A 17,011-nucleotide genomic window follows, 5' to 3' on the forward strand; every position below is an offset into this window, starting at 1 on the left:
AACACATAACCTTCCCTCCCGACCACCCCTCCTCCACCCGCCTCCCCGTCTCCTCTCGCATCACAGCCTCATCTGAGTCTGCTCCTGTTCCCCTTGCTTCGCCGGACCTTTCCCCCTCCGTGCACCGGCAACCTGCCCCCTCGCTCCCTCACGCTGTTGCCAGCGCTCTACCATCCATCCTCGGCCCGGCCCCTCCCTTCCCTTGGCCCGCCTCCTTGCCCGCCCCGGCCGCCCCTGTGGCCATGGACCTTCCACGCATCCCGGGCGACTCGGAGAAGCGCCCTGAGTTTGTCTCTGGCATGGCACCCTTCTCCTCTGCCATGTTCTCTGCCGAGAGCTTCTGCGGGCGCCATGGTGCTATCCTTGACACCATTGGCAACAGGCCGCGCCTGCGCGTCAACCAGGTCTGCGAGGCAATCGCTAGCCGCTTCGCCCTTGCCCCTGGGACCTTCTCGGTCACCATGCTCGCGCACGTCGGCGACTTCTTCGTCCTCTTCAACGACCAGCTCGTACGTAACATCGCCGTCGGCATGCCGGACACCCTCCACGTGGGCTACGCCTCGCTTGCGTTCCGCCCTTGGACGCGGTTCATCGGGGCGAATCTGGTGCCACTGCCCTATCGCGCCCGCGTCTGTCTTGAGGGCGTGCCGGAGCACGGCCGCCAGCTTGAGACGGTGGCCGTCCTGTTCAAAAGCTCCTGCCTGATGGACTGCATCGACGACTTCCACCCCACCGACCAGGACGCCGCCTGCTTCTGCATCTGGATCTGGACTGCCGACCCGGAGTCCATCGCGCGCAGGGGCGCTCTGGGGCTGGAGGAGCGGCCGCGCGCAACGTCGCCTCTCCTCAGCTACCCTGAGCTGGGCATCAACGAGCCTCCTCCATCACACGACGGGCCCGCCAAGGCGCTCTCCTACCCCATCTTCCTGCACCTGGACAAGGTGTGGGACTACTCTCCGCGCTCACCAAGCCCCGACTCCGGCGCCAGCAGCCACTCCGCAATGAGCGGGATCCCTTCGAGCGGCTCCGACGACGAGTTTCCTCGGAAACGATCCCTCTCATGGCGCTATGCCTTTGAGGACAATCGTAACCACCCATCAAGACGCAGCGCGCACCTGAGGCTCGGGCCGCGACCACGCGATCGTTCGCCTGACAATGGCGGTCAGGGCGGCGGCTCCCGCCGGCAGTTTCATCGCATGCTGTACGGAGGTCTGCCAGGCTCTTCGGGCGGCGGTGGCACGCAGGCCGCCTCCTCCTCCTACGCCGGTGACATTGGCTGCCGCCGCCGGCGTCAAGACGCCAACGTCTCGGCTTGCCCTACTGGCGTCGCGGCGGCGCTTGCTTCGCCGCGTGCGGGGCCGGCCACCGCTGTCGGGGCGGGCACGACGCCTGTGGGCCTCACGGTCGCCCTGTCGCCCCCTGACACGCGTGCCCTGCCATGCAGCCCCATGCAGCCCCCTACGTCGGCCACCCCCCCTCCCGTTCTGGAAAGCGATACTGCACCTTTCGCTGATCGGGATGGGCCGCAACTGCTCCCTTTGGCTTGCCATCGCAACTCCCTGTCTCCTGCCCTGCCGCTTGTCGACAACATCGCCCTAGGCTTTGTGGGTGTTGTCCCCACCCTATCCAGCGCGGCAAGCGTCCTGCATGTGTCCACTAGACCCGACCCCACCCTGGTCCCAGTGGCTCTCGAGCCCGGTCAACCTGACGGCTCTGCGCCTACCTTGCTCAACACGGCGGACCATGTTGGGCCGGCCCCTCCTCTGCCTGCTCACCTTGGGCCAGATGGGCTGCCCTCCCCCGTGTTGGAGGCCGGATCCGCTGCCGCTCTCCCTCCTGCTGACGCAGCGGTCGCCGTCCCCCCTCCAGTTCCCTTTGTGGCGTCGATCTGCGCCGAGATTCCCCCCCATCTTGGAGCTGCCCCCGGCGGCGACGCCCACTCAGCCGGCCCCGCCCCCACCTCTCCGCACCAGCCGCCGCCTGGCCGGCCAGCCCGCCTCGACGCTCCACTCCATCGAGCGTGCGCGCTCGATCCTGAAGAAGAAATGGGGCATCGCCGACAACCCCAACGGCCCGGACTCGTCGGAGGCGGCCACGCAGCGCTTCCTGGACCTCTTCAAGGAGCCCCTTGCTGCGGACGAGGTTGAGGCGGTCAGGGCGATTTTTGGCGCCTTCCAGCTCTCCAAGGCGGGCCAGCCCCAGCGCAGGCGCCCGGCCACGGTTGCCGGCCGGCGCCAGCGTGACCGTCGCGCGGCTGCCTGATGCTGTCGGCCACGACTTCTCCTCCGAGCGCCTCCCTCGCCTTCTCCATGATACACACCAATCCATGCTTGCAGGGCAGGTTGTATCCCTGCAGTTGTATCTCCCTGTTTCTTCTTCAGTTCACTGTATCTGTGCCCTCTGTTTGTTCTAGTGTGCCTATGCTGTCTGTAACTCTGTCCTCCCCGGCGTTTACCATTTTTTCCCCATGTCTGATCACAACTGTACCATTCTGAACTAGAACGTCCGTGGTCTCAACAACCCGGCCCGTCGCCAGATTGTTCGCAACATGTGCTCTCAAAATCGTGCCTCTGTGGTATGCCTTCAGGAAACTAAGCTCTCCGCTGTGGATCGTCCGTTGATCCTTGACCTCCTCGGTTCTGAGTTTGCGGATTCCTTCTGTTTCTTACCCGCTGATGGCATGCGAGGTGGCATCATCTTGGCTTTCTCTGCTGACCACTTCACCATTACTAACTCCAGTTCTTCCACAAACACCATCTCGGCTTCTGTCTCTATGCGTGCCTCCCTCGCCTCCTGGAGCATCTCGGTGGTCTATGGGCCACAGGCCGATGCTGATAAATTTGAGTTCATCTCCGAGCTGAAGGACCTGAAAGCAAGCATGCTTGCTCCTTGGATCCTTCTGGGCGATTTTAACCTCCTTTGTCGGGTCGGCGACAAAAGCAGCGGCACTGTCAACCGCCGGCTGATTAATTCTTTTCGAGCGGCGCTCAATGTACTGGAGGTGGATGAGTTGCGCCTTCATGGCCGCAGGTTCACCTGGGCCAGCACCTGTCATCAGCAAACTCAGACCAAGATTGATCACGTCTTCTGCACGACTGATTGGAGTTTGCTCTTCCCTCAATGCCACTTGCGAGCTGCCTCAACTTCTATTTCCGACCATTGTGCAATGATCCTGACCGGCCAAGTCTCCCAGTCAAGCTACAAAGGTTTTCGGTTCGAAAATTACTGGCTAAAGATTAGGGACTTCCGCGAGGCTGTCATAGACTCTTGGCAAGCTCCTGTCACTCACAGCGATGCTATGTGGCGTCTCAACTTCAAGCTTTCCAGACTTGCCCGGGCCCTTCGTCGATGGAGCCGCTCCCGGGTGGGAAACATTGCCCTGCTCTCCACGATTGCCGAGCAAGTGATCTTGGCCCTGGACTTTGCACAGGACGCTAGGGATCTGACAATTGCTGAACTTGGCCTGCGGCTTTTCCTCCGTCAAAAGCTTCTTGGACTGGCGGCTGTGCAGTGCATCCGAATCAGGCAAAGATCTCGCATTCTTTGGCTAAGTCCCAATCACGCCAAGTCCAAGTTGTTTCACATCAAAGCCAATGGCCGCAGAAGACGCAATTTCATCCCTATGCTTGAAACTGACTCTGGGCAGCTCACTCTTCAATCTGACAAGCAGGCTGAGTTCCTGCGGCACTTCAAGAGCTCGATTGGCACTGCTCCGGCTAGGCATCGCTCCTTCAATTGGGCTTCTTTGGGGATCCCTTCTGTTGACCTGTCGGCCCTCAAAGGAGAGTTCTCTGAGCCTGAAATTAAGGCCACTGTTTTCAATCTGCCTTCGGGGAAGGCACCTGGACCTGATGGTTTCACGGCCGATTTCTTCAAATCATGTTGGGACATTGTAAAGGCTGACCTGATCGCAACCCTGAATCAAGTTTTCTCTTTGAGGGCCAAGCGCTGGAAGTTTCTCAATCAGGCCTTCATCACCCTGTTGCCGAAATCTGCTGATGCATCCAGAGTGAAGGATTTCCGGCCCATTAGCCTCATGCACTCCGTCGCAAAAATTCTGTGCAAGCTGCTCGCCAACCGTCTCGCGCCCTTCCTGCAGCAGCTGGTGCCCTGCTCCCAGAGTGCTTTTATCAAGACTCGAAGCATCCATGATAACTTTCTGTATGTCAAGAATGCCGTCAGATCCTTGCACAAATCAAAGTCTGCTGCTCTGCTTCTCAAGCTGGATATTGCTGGTGCCTTCGACTCGGTCTCTTGGGGGTACATGTTCGAGCTCATGACCGTTATGGGTTTTGGCCCTCGATGGCGCAACCTCATGGCTGTTTTGTGGAGCTCTGCCTCGTCCCGGGTCATGGTCAACGGGGAGCTCGGGTTGAATCTCTTCCACATGCAGGGACTGCGTCAAGGAGATCCCCTCTCCCCTATGCTCTTCGCCATCGCAATCGCCCCGTTGCACTAGATCTTTGCCAAAGCCTGCTCTGAAGGTGCTCTGTCTCCTCTTCGTTTGCCGGCCTCTCGTCTTCGTGTGAGCCTGTACGCGGATGACGCGGCACTCTTCATCGCTCCAACTGCCGCCGACATTGCCACGGCACGTGACATCCTCAGCCTGTTTGGCATGGCATCGGGTCTCAGAGCTAATGTTCAAAAAAGCCTTTTCCTGCCTATCGCCTGCGAAAGTATTGACCTCTGCTCCTTGCTTCACAGCTTCCCTGTGCCTCTTGGTCAGTTTCCATGCAAGTACCTAGGCCTGCCTCTGCACTTTAAAAAGATCACGAGGGCTGACATTCAACCCACTCTTGATAAGATGGCTGCAAGGTTACAGATATGGAGGGGCAGGCTGATGGCTCCGGATGCCCGTCTCAGCCTGGTCAACTCAGTTCTATCCGCTATTCCAATTCATTTGCTCACGATCTTCAAGCTAGACAGTTGGGTCATCAAGCAGATGGACAAGCTCAGGAGGAATTTTCTTTGGCGGTCTAGGCCTAACAGCAGCAAGGGCCTGCCTCTGGTCAATTGGAGCACCGTGTGCCGCCCCAAGCATCTTGGTGGTCTTGGCATCCTTGACATCAGGAGGTTCAGTAGGGCCTTGCGCCTCCGCTGGAAATGGTATGATTGGACGGATAAGGCGCGGCCCTGGGCTGGCTCCGAGCTGTCGTGCGATGAGGAGGACCTAGCCCTCTTCTCGGCATGCACCACCATTTCGCTTGGCAATGGCCTCAAGGCCAGCTTCTGGCATGACCGCTGGCTTGAGGGTCAGGCCCCTCGCACACTAGCTCCCGACATCTTCAGGCTATGTTACCATAAGAGGATCTCCGTTCATGATGCCGTTGAGAACGACAAGTGGCTGCTGGGGCTGCACCGTATCTCTCAACAGGCTGAGCTCACCCAATTCCTCTCCTTGTGGCACCAAGTCCAGCAGGTCACCTTATCGGCTGGGACCGAGGACTCCATATCGTGGCTCTGGAACGACTCCAAACGGTATTCAGCCGCCTCTGCTTATCAATGCCAATTTGCTGGCTCCTTCATCAACCTGCACTTTGATAAGCTGTGGTCTGCCAAGGTTGAGCCCAAGTGTCAATTCTTCATGTGGCTATGGCTACGCGGCCGGATCCTAACCAATGACAACCTGGCAACCAGAGGAATCCCCCAGTCTGAAATGTGCAACCTATGTGACCAGCAAGATGAGACTCCCCTTCACCTGATTCTCCGCTGCCCCTTTGCTCGTGCCGTCTGGTTTCTTGTTGCGGCAGACCTAAATTTCCCTGCCTTTGTCACGGCGGCCCAGCAGGCAGGCTCCATTACTTCTTGGTGGGAGGACTTCGCTTGCAGTCTGGGAAAAAGAGAAAAAACTGCAGCTATTTACACAGCTTGGAACATCTGGAAGGAAAGAAACAGACGAGTCTTCGATCAGAAGGTGCTTCAAGAATCTGCCATTCTACAGCTCATTAGGCAGGACATCTTACAGCCCGCTCTTTCTGTCCACTGGCTTTCTGATGTGGAAAACAGCCCAGAACCTGAACCTGATTGATTTTCTTTTGCTGCATACGGTGGAAGGCACCTAAAAACCTGGTCTGTAATCGTACTTTTGTAGCACTTTTCTCTCCTTCTTAATATATCGGCAGTACAATCTGCCAGTTCCTCAAAAAGACAAGGCAGAGGAAAACAATCAATCAAAATTACTTAACGTGAGCGCAAAACAAAGATCTTGCAAAGCTGCCACTGACATGGCGTTACCAGCAAGGCAGAAACTCGGCATGCGCTGGTGGCACTGGCAGCGTGCGACTCATAAACGGGCAAATCGCCGAACAGGCCGCATGCACACACAAATACCAGCAGATTACAACCCTCGCACGCACTCCAGCGCCGTGGGATCACTCACTCATATAGAGTGGAGTAAATCATGCGGTCCTGTGACAGATCCCTGGTGGTATGAGGTGAAATTGGTGGGTAAGAATTGGAACAGCCCCCACGAGAAGAGTGTGACGAACTATCGCGCGCATGGGCTATACAACGGTGAACTGATAATGGGTCAGGAAGTAGGAAACGAGAAAACAGTGGCCGGGGGAGGAAATGCTTACGGGTTGGATGGAGAACACTCCTTGCCCCGGAGATTTCTTGATTCATCAGTGGGTTTAGCCGTTTAGGTGCACACTTCTCGCCCACAGTAATTGTTTCTTTTTCAGTAATGAACACTCTCGCCCACTGTAGGTGCTATGGAGAACCCTTCTGAGGAAAAAGTTCATTTTAAACCCTAAACTGATAGAGATTCGGCAAAACAAACCCTTACCAGTCGATTGCATCCTAAACTATGCAATCCCGGTCTAAATTAAACCCTGACGTCCTTTGACAAACCAGGATTGGTACCTTGAACCCGAGACCTCATGCTGTTGGTCAACGGAAGTAACCACCAAGACAGCACATCATTGTTCACTTTGTGCCTTTTTCTTGTTTTCTTTTCTTTTTCTTTTTCTGTTACTTATATTTTTTCTTTTTCTTTTTCTTTTTTTCTTAAATTCGTGGTCATCTTAGTAGGAAATACCAAACGAAAAAAAACCTCGTGAACCAAATTTTCAAAAGGAAAAAAAGTCATGATTTTTTTTAAAGTTCATGAATTTAGAAAACGTTCATTTTTTTGAAAAGAAGTTCACAAAATTTCAAAATAAAAGTTCACGGATTTTGGAAAAAAGTTGTAAAAATAAAAGGAGTTCGTGGATTTGAAAACAATTCATGGATTCAAAAAAGTCCACAAGTTTTGTAAAAAGGTTCACAGATTGAAAAAAGTTTCACGCGGCATAGTGATTTTGTGAGCAAACAACTTATGAGAACAACAATCAACTAGCATAAGAAGGTTAAACAAGCATAGCTTCAAGATTTTCAACACATAGGGAGGAAACTTAATATTTTTGCAATTCCTACAAGCATATGTTCCTACCTCATAATAATTTTCAGTAGCATCATGAATGAATTCAACAATATAACCAGCACCTAAAGCATTCTTTTCATGATCTACAAGCATAGAAAATTTACTACTCTCCACATAAGCAAAATTCTTCTCATTCGGAATAGTGGGAATATCATAAGAGACTTGAACACTAAAAATGGTTTCCACATTAAAAGAGTAATGTTTAGAAAAAGGGTAATTATAATCATGATAAGTTTTATAAATATAATCATCACTACTTTTTAGAGCGTAAGTTTCATCACAATAATCATCATAAGTAGCAACTTCGTTCTCATCATAATCGATGAAAACCTCTCCCAATATAGTGGAATCACTAAATAAAGTTGACACTCTTCCAAACCCACTTTCATCAATATAATCATCATAGGTAAGAGGCATGATATCACCATAACAACTTTGCATATCAAAAGTTGGTATGCTAAAAATATCATATTCATTAAACGTAGCATCCCCAAGCTTGGGACAAACATTAATTGCAGCAAATATATTCTCAAATATTTCATCCTCATCAAACATAGCTTCACCAAGCTTGAGTCCTTTCATATCATAAGCATAATCACTCTCATCATTAAAAATATGGATAGCACCAATAGTATAGCAATTATCATCACCATAATGAGTAGTAGGAGCAACATCATTTGGGAGGGATACCTTTCTACCTTTGTTGCTCCTTCTTTTCTTTTTCTTGTTCACATTATGTGTGGGTTCAACCTTCCTCTTTGAGCTCCTTATAGATGAGATTGGTTGAATAGAAAGCTCTTCCTCGTAACCTGATTCATCATAAGAAATAATAGGAGGAGATTTGGAAGTCTCTTCCCTTTCATTAGTATTCTCTTCATCTTCTATTTGCTTTCTTTTCTTTATGTAATTGGCAATATAAGGATTTTCAATGCAATTCACCGCACAATACAAATAAATCTTCTCTAGATCAAAATCAAGAAATCTATCAAGACTAAATTTTGGAATACCTTCAGTTATACGTTTCATTTCTTCATACCCCAAAAGCAACTAAGTTCATTATGATGCGCAAGGGAAATCAATTCATCACAATTTTTGGACACGATTCGATCATGAAACAATTTGCATTGGAGATTTAAATGACCACGTTCATTGCAAAGTTCACAAGGGGCACGAAAAATATTGAATCTTTCACCACAATCATCAAGGCTTTCTTGCAAACCTTTAGTTTTTAAATACTTATGCCTCTTGCAATATCTATTTTCTCTATGTGGTGTGTCCATGCAAACCCATTCCACTCCACAAAAATCAACATTCTTATAAGAGACATTTTCATCATAACTAGTGCAATCATCATTAGTACTATGGATATTCAAAGAGTTCATACTAACAACATTGCAATCATGCTCATCATTCAAAGATTTAGTACCAAGCATTTTAATGCATTCTTCTTCTAGCACTTGAGCACAATTTTCCTTTCCATCATACTCACGAAAGATATTAAAAATACGAAGCGTATGAGACAAGCTAAACTAGTGATAAAACAAGAAACAAAAAGATTCTATTATGAGATCTAAAGATATACCTTCAAGCACTCACCTCCCCGGCAACGGCGCCAGAAAAGAGCTTGATGTCTACTACACAACCTTCTTCTTGTAGACGTTGTTGGGCCTGCAAGTGCACAGGTTTGTAGGACAGTAGCAAATTTCTCTCAAGTGGATGACCTAAGGTTTATCAATCCGTAGGAGGCGTAGGATGAAGATGGTCTCTCTCAAGCAACCCTGCAACCAAATAACAAAGAGTCTCTTGTGTCCCCAACACACCCAATACAATGGTAAATTGTATAGGTGCACTAGTTCGGGGAAGAGATGGTGATACAAGTGCAATATGGATGGTAGATATAGGTATTTGTAATCTGAAAATATAAAACAGCAAGGTAACTAATGATAAAAGTGAGCGTAAACGGTATTGCAATGATAGGAAACAAGGCCTAGGGTTCATATTTTCACTAGTGCAAGTTCTCTCAATAATAATAACATAGATAGATCATATAACAATCCCTCAACATGCAACAAAGAATCACTCCAAAGCCACTAATAGCGCAGAACAAACGAAGATATTATGGTAGGGTATGAAACCACCTCAAAGTTATTCTTTCGGATCAATCTATTCAAGAGTTCGTACTAGAATAACACCTTAAGACACAAATCAACCAAAACCCTAATGTCACATAGATAATCCATTGTCACCTCAAGTATCCGTGGGCATGATTATACGATATGCATCACACAATCTCAGATTCATCTATTCAACCAACACAAAGTACTTCAAAGAGTGCCCCAAAGTTTCTACCGAAGAGTCAAGACGAAAACGTGTGCCAACCCCTATGCATAGGTTCATGGGTGGAACCCGCAAGTTGATCACCAAAACATACATCAAGTGGCACGTGATATCCCATTGTTACCACAGATAAACACGGCAAGACATACATCAAGTGTTCTCAAATCCTTAAAGACTCAATTCGATAAGATAACTTCAAGAGGAAAACTCAATTCATTGCAAGAGAGTAGAGGGGGAGAAACATCATAAGATCCAACTATAATAGCAAAGCTCACGATACATCAAGATCGTGCCATAGAGAGAACACGAGAGAGAGAGAGAGAGAGAGAGAGAGAGAGAGAGAGAGAGAGAGAGATCAAACACATAGCTATTGGTACATACCCTCAGCCCCGAGGGTGAACTACTCCCTCCTCATCATGGAGAGCGCCGGGATGATGAAGATGGCCACCGGTGATGGGTTCCCCCTCCGGCAGGGTACCGGAACAGACTCCCGAGAGGTTTTTGGTGTCTATAGAGGCTTGCGGCGGCAGAACTCCCAATCTATCTTCTTATTCGATGTTTTTAGGGTACGTAGGCTTATATAGGCGAAAGAAGTCGGTCGGGGGAGCCTCAAGGGGCCCACGAGAGGGTAGGGCGCGCCCAGGGGGGGTGGGCGCGCCCCCCTGTCTCGTGGCTCCCTCGATGCTCCCCTGGCTTGCACTCCAAGTCTCCTGGATCATAATCTTTCCAAAAATCACGCTGACGAAGGTTTCATTCCGTTTGGACTCCGTTTGATATTCCTTTTCTTCGAAATACTGAAACATGCAATAAAACAACAATATGGGTTGGGCCTCCGGTTAATAGGTTAGTCCCAAAAATGATATAGATGTGTAAAATAAAGCCCATAAACATCCAAAAGGGGCAATATAATAGCATGGAACAATAAAAAATTATAGATACATTGGAGACGTATCAAGCGGCTTGGGGACGTGGACGAGCTCGGGGAGCGGGGGAAAAACGGCGAAGCTCACCGCGCATCGGATGGGGTCATCGACGAGCTCGGGGGCGCACGGGTGACGGCGAATCGGCGGCGACCATCAGTGGGGATCGAGGATGAAGACGAGCCTGTTGTCGGTGGAGCGGGGCATCCCGCGCTGCTCGGATCCGTGGAGAGGACGAGAACGACGTCCAGGGGCTCTTGGACACATCACGGGAGCAAGGGGGTGGTTGTGGCCGTGGCGAACGGTGGCGGCGGCGACGAGCTCCGCTCGGTGGGGAAGAGAGAGGGATCCAGGGAAGGAGTGATGGTGAGGGAGAGAGCGAGGGGGTCCAGGAGGTGTCGTGGCATCCGCAGCAGCATCGCGGAAGGGGGTAGGCAGGCAGGGAGGGAGGAGGTGGCCACGACGTGTGGCTGCGCGCGCCGGGCACACGCCCTTGCATACTGGCGCAAGGAGGAAGGCGACAGAGGAGGGGGCCAGGTGGGCTGGGCCGCACAGGAGCGCTAGGTAAGTGGGTTGCCAGGTGGGGTTTCCTCCTTTTCTATTTTCTATTTTGTTTTCTAATTTGCAGTTTGTTTTTGATCCAGTTTTAAAAACCAAATCAATTTTATAAATCCTGAAAATATTCATGAGCACTTTCTGAATTGTTTCAATGGCCCACAAATAGTTCCAACATTATTTGAGCATTTAAATTATTTGTAGTGTTTAAATGCCCAAAGTCAAATACAATATGATTTAATTCAAAAATCCAGGAATGACCTAGAAATATGTTCATCATTTTTGGTAGAGGTTTTCACCTTTATCAGAAATCATGAACATTTCCAAGGGGCATTTTGGGTTCATTGGCAATGATTTGATTTGAACCTAGTTGAATTCTTTCTGATGCTAGGGTTTGGCCAATCCCCATTTCAGCTTAAATAGAATTTATACATGATGCAACAAGATGCAAAACACCAGGCAGTACCAGAAGCTAGGGATGGGACAGCTCACCCCCACTAAACAAGAATCTCATCCCGAGATTCGAGACATGAGGTAAGAAGACATAGGGGACACAAAGCTGACACGATCTTCACAATCCAACTATCCTTCTCAAAGATGTCGATTCATTGCTTCATATTGATCTTAACGTCTTTGCTTTCGAGATCTTCATCCAATATGATGACGTCAGAAAGAAACTCTATCGGAAAGGATCATTGAAACTCTTTATACCAGCCTAAGGCAATTCACCAACAATCGTTTGACGGATTCCAAGGGAATGGCATACCCGGACTAGAATGGATGATGTAGATTACCTTGTTGAAGACAACACGAGGGTGATTTTTGATTATCACCGGAAATGGATGGGACCCATGGTAGACTGGCACAATGGCGGGTGCGAGCTGGGAACAAAATGCAAATGCTCGGAATGATTCTAGTAACTGGGAAGAAACTCAATAGCAGAGAGTGATTCCACTGTTTAAACGGTTATAGCATAACCGAGGAAATCTGGGGGCAATCCCAGTTAGTGCTGATGATAACACCTAGTGCTTGCGCGTGCTCTCAAGAACTTGAGCATTTCCATATTCATCAAGGTGTTACCAACATCCGTGTCAAGGATCCTGGCAACACAACATACCACCATGATGAATAGTGATGGACGATGCAGTTGCAATGGAAGAGAATACCTTCTTAGATTTCACCTTAGCGAGGCCAAGGGATCAAAATCCGGATGATCGACCGAGAGACATTTAGAACTCCGCTTCTAATGTTCTCCTTGACGTGCTAGCATATCCTATTCATTGAGATGGTTTGGTAACTAGACCATCAAGTAAAAGGTCGGACTTCGGGAGCACAAGAATCCATAAGGAAAAACTAGGGAGTATATCCTACGAAATCCTTATGGGGAGGTGGCCAACTTCCTCAATCAAGATGCTACAATAATAGGTCTTCCGGCTGGGTGTGTTGGCCATGACATCCACTTTACCGAGTTACAGAGAGACCAATATTATATTTCTTGGGAAACATTCCAACCATCACATCTGCCTGAGATTCAGATCTGGTTGGTGTCAGAATATTCTAGACTCATCATGTCTAGAAGGGAGATGAAAGTTTGCAACACAAATCGACGAGATGAAGTTGCGAGATTCTCAGGGAATGAACTACAATAGCAAGCTCCAAAACATGAGCTGGTTCCGCTACACACATGTGAACACGCTGTCCTAGACAAGCATGACCAGATAGTAGTCTTATAATAAAACACTACCGAGTTTAGGTTGGGAACCATCATCGAGGATAACGAAGTCCTAACATAAGTCATGATTAGCTCTTATGAAGGAACTCCTTCTCCTTGAAAAAATCAATCAGTGGCTTGGTGTGCTAGGGATACGTATAGAATGAAGATGATCAGTCTATCAGACCATAGAATACTTTGCACGTGCATAACTGACTTGGGATGATTCCAGAGGAAGTTAAAACAACTTTTCTCAAATTCACGGCGGCAACTTGCATCAAATGCACGCGAATTAGAGGAGGTCACATCTTTCATCCGAACATATACTTCACGAACGGGTCATGAAGATAATGCTTATAGAAGTTTCCAATATTAGCTGGATGTTCAACACGAATCATGGAGGAGATAAGGATGTTGTCGATGGACTCAACAACAATTCATCCTAGTTTCCATGAAGATGGAATTCCATAATTATGAGAACAAGTGATAGCATAGGTCAGGCCAAAGATATAATGGTGTATGCTCGAGGAAACAACCACGAGTAAGACAACATTACAAATATTGTTGGTTCTGATTTGATTTGACGATAGCCCATACTCAAACCAAAAGATTGGATAAGATAATAGATCCAACATTTGACCATGAGGATCAATCAATAAAGATATCATCTTTCTTCAACACACGCACAAGATATCCCTTAAGATGAACTAAGTCGGCAAGCTTTTATCTTCCAACTCTCCAAGTTGTTGTTTAGCTTAACAAACTAGCTCGGGGGACACAGATTCTTGGAGAAGGGTGGTTCATAGAGAAGCCAACTTGATCACGAGCTTAACATAGCGGTCAGATGACAACCTGGTGATACTTCCGAGAAGACATTCGAAAAATCATGAACCACCCACATGTTACTAAGCTCGATAACAATCTTGCTTTTCAGGGCAAGGCGATATGATCAATAGAGTGATGGATTGACTCAATCCTAACTCATTGATCGGAGAGTGCACCGGAAATAAGGACTAGGTAGCACAATCTATCTTAGAATGATGATTCAAGAATCAACACGCTAAGAATGAAGTTATTGTCCATTTAACTACCAAACAACGGAGTTGCTAGGAGTATAGATTTCACACATCACGATTCACTTGTCGGCGTTCCGGTTACCATAACATGGGGACCGAAGAATGAATAATGATGGTGAGAAGTATCACTACGTCAAGAATCCATATGAGAAGGTGCAATCCTCATGACATTCCTGACATAAGTGGGTAATACTTTGGGGTGGAACAGATCAAAAGCTGGATTAGTATTTGATCTGCGGAACACAACTACTTTGACAAAATCCTAGAAATGGATAAGGCACTGGAGTTTGTTTCTCCTAGTCATTCTAGAATAGATTGGCTTGGCGGACCACAAGAGTAATAGGCACCGCTAAACAAATGCATGCATACTCTTGACTATCAATTGATAGACGGGGGTTGGAATACAACTAAAGAGGGACAACTCAAAGGAACATACCATTTTCTGAGTCGTGGATGCATAGATTAGTATGTCGAGCAAAGCTCAACATATTTCCTCCGGATAACCCATGCAGAAGGTAGAACTGGCAGAGTAACATCATAGAATCGAGAACTCGTCAAGAGCACTCTGGTTGTGATCTTTCAGTTCAGTGAGGAACTACTGCCATAAGTAGTCCATGGTATTTGGAAGAACGATATACCATGAACCTCGAGGGCTATTGCAAAGGTTACTAATAACCTAAAGGAACTAGCAACACTACCAACATGAAGTAAGTAGGATGAATCTTGGTTCGAAAACCCAGGAATAGAATACCTACTACTAAAATGGCATCACGGGTTGCTTTCGAGAATGATGGCCAGAATCATCACACTGGGAACACATAACATGGCTAGATTACTAGTGATCCTCTAAGACACCTAGGGGCATAATAACTCCAACATATACATCGAGGTAATAAAGTACCTCAACTCAGCAATTAGTGTGATTAACCTGGCTCAAAGGAACATCAAAACGGTAAGAAGGAAGTTGCAAATGCATTAGACTGTTTAGAAACCCGGGATGACTCAGACAGCATAACGATTGTAGATGCTCAAGAAGATTGAGACATCCTACAAAATGGTGGCATAACCACTCGACCATCATAATATCAAGGTTCTGAGATCAACTATGAATACACGGAGATAGAAGAAACTGAACTGAGGCTTAGATCCAACAATCTTATAAGTCTACAGATTAGCAACACGCGATCCTGATAGAAAGAAGAGAAAGCCTAGTTCCTTAACCCCATAGGAAAGATAGGATGACTCGGATCAGAAGGCATAAGGTAGAGGAGTAAAAAGAGCCTTATGTTCCCATCCACAATCAATTCCCTTATATACCTAAAGAATTTTTAGAATCAACTTCGACCAGTTTGGCTTGGTAATCCTACAGGCAGTCAGCCTTTGATACCAAAGCTGTGTAACACATCATATCACTTTGCAGCCTCACACACGGTATTCCCACGGGTGCCACCTTACCTGGCCCGGGACCGTTTGCGCCTTTTGGATCACATATATGATAGTGTCGCTAGCATCCATATGACAAAGAACCCGGGCCACATGACTAGTCGTAAACCCAAAGTGGCACTAACTTATAGGGACAGACATACATGACCCAGCAACGAACGTGTCGGTCATCAGCGAGTGAATCTGGGCTGTAGCAGCAAGGCTAACAGGACTCCAGAGAATTTGGGCTGTAGCAGGCTAACAAGACTCTGGTAGACACCGCATGACATTTCCCTGTAGGGACAGACACAGGAACGAAGAAGGACACATGCCGGCCAGCCGAAGTGTTCCGGAGCAGTAGCAAGCTACCATGGCTCAGTGGAAGCACGCTAGGAGACATTTCCCCATAAGAGAGGCTACCAAGAATAAACAACTAGGTTGTCTGATCCCACACATACCAAGCATTTCAAATCATACACACAATATGCTCGATATGTGCAAATACAACATGGCATCACAACATAACTCTATGACTCAAAGTATTTATTCAATAGGCTCCGAGGAGCGAGATATTACAAACATGGGTCTCATGACCCAACATTCAGAGCATACAAGTCAAAGCACAAACGGAAGCTTAACATGTCTGAGTACAGACATCTACAAATGAAAAAGGCTGAGAAGCCTGACTATTTACCAGATCCTGCCGAGGGCACAAGATCGTAGCTGAGGTAACAAGCTAAACGTTGAATTCCACGCGGAACTACTAGCGACACTGAAGTCTCTCTGCAAAAACATAAATTAAGCAAACGTGAGTACAAATGTACCCAGCAAGACTTACATCAGAACTAACTACATATGCATCATTATCAACAAAGGGGGTGGTGGGGTTTAACTATAGCAAGCCAGCTTTGACTCGGTGGCTATCCTGAACTACGACTGCAAGCAACTCTTTGAGGCGACGCACCCGGGTCCACATATTCACCATATCAATACACCACTATGGATCCACTCCCGTCTTCCTACGAGAACACCATCCATAGCACTCGCGCTTATCTTGCGTATTTTAGAGTATCCACTTTAACTTATCTACAAACTGTATAGGCAAACCAAAGGTCCTTTACCGCGGACGCGGCTATTCGAGTAGATGATATTAACCCTGCAGGGGTGTACTTCTTCACACATGATCTCGCCACTTACCGCCATGTACACATCATGTATCTCGGCAACCTTCAAGCGGAAGCCTGGCGAGGGTGTCGGCCACGACCTGACTAACCACGCAAGTCTCTAGTCCAGGTTTATCGCCTATTCGGGTTCCATCCGTAAGGAGATCCGGCCGGGGTGTCACTCACGGCCCCAAACGATGTGTACAGGGTTCCAAGCCCACCAAACGGGCGGCGCTTGGCATACCCGGCCATGGTGCCTAGTCTAACCCAAGCCCACCTGTACCGGGTGCCACTTGGTAGACTACTAGCACTACCTACAAACACCAGAAACTAGTTGCAACTCCTGGACAGAGATCGAGTTGATTAATAAGTCAAGAGAGCTTGGAGTGCCCGGAGCCCAATGT

This window comes from Triticum aestivum, chromosome 4B, assembly GCF_018294505.1.
Source record: "Triticum aestivum cultivar Chinese Spring chromosome 4B, IWGSC CS RefSeq v2.1, whole genome shotgun sequence".
NCBI classification, from domain to species: domain Eukaryota; kingdom Viridiplantae; phylum Streptophyta; class Magnoliopsida; order Poales; family Poaceae; genus Triticum; species Triticum aestivum.